Source organism: Octopus bimaculoides, chromosome 23 (assembly GCF_046866305.1).
Source record: "Octopus bimaculoides isolate indiv1 chromosome 23, ASM4686630v1, whole genome shotgun sequence".
Classification (NCBI taxonomy): Eukaryota; Metazoa; Mollusca; class Cephalopoda; order Octopoda; family Octopodidae; genus Octopus; species Octopus bimaculoides.
The window spans coordinates 9,807,623-9,808,581 of NC_142950.1; positions in this window are offsets into that span (position 1 = coordinate 9,807,623).

Here is a 959-nt window from a genome sequence, read left to right on the forward strand (position 1 = left end):
ATATATATATATGTGGGGGGGGGGGGGTGTTTGTGAGTATGCATGTGTGTGTGAATGCATGTGTGTGTGAGAGAGAGAGAGAGAGGGAAAGAAAGAGAGAGTGAATTTAAGTATGCATACAAGTATGTGTGTTTGGTGCATATACAGATATATATGTATGTGTGATAATGGGTAGGCATGTCTATACACATACACACACAAACACATCTATGCATCTATATAAACGTCTTTAATTGTCTATATATACACTCCATTTACTTTACAAATACACTTACATACATATATAATTAAAGACATATTTGAATATATTAATATATATATATATATATATATATGCACACACACACACACACACATATACATATACACATACACACATCAATGTGATTACATATGTATGCATGTATATACATATGTGTACATCTGTATATACACCCACTCCATATTCTACACACATCAGTTCTCAATAAATACACAAGCGTATGTAATATTTCCATATTATGGAATTGAAAAATTATTCATATGTAATCTAAGTGTGTATACCCAAGAGTGCAAATATACACACATACACATGCACACAGATATATATATATACACACACACGTATATATATAAACATTTATATATGTGTGTGCGTATATATATATATATATATATATATATATATATATATATATGCCTATCTATCTGTCTATCAATCTGCCTCTATATATATGTGTGTGTGTGTGCGTATGTGTATATATATATATAAGTGTGTGTAGTTACATATTCTTGCATGTATACATGAGTATGGTTGTTTACAATGGCAGTGGTACCAATCGTAGAGGTGACGGTGGAGAGATGGCAAATACAAACGTGTGATTCAACCATATATACTTACATAAATACACATATATATATATATATATATATATATGCATGTATGTATGTATGTGCATATGTATAAACACAGTCATTGA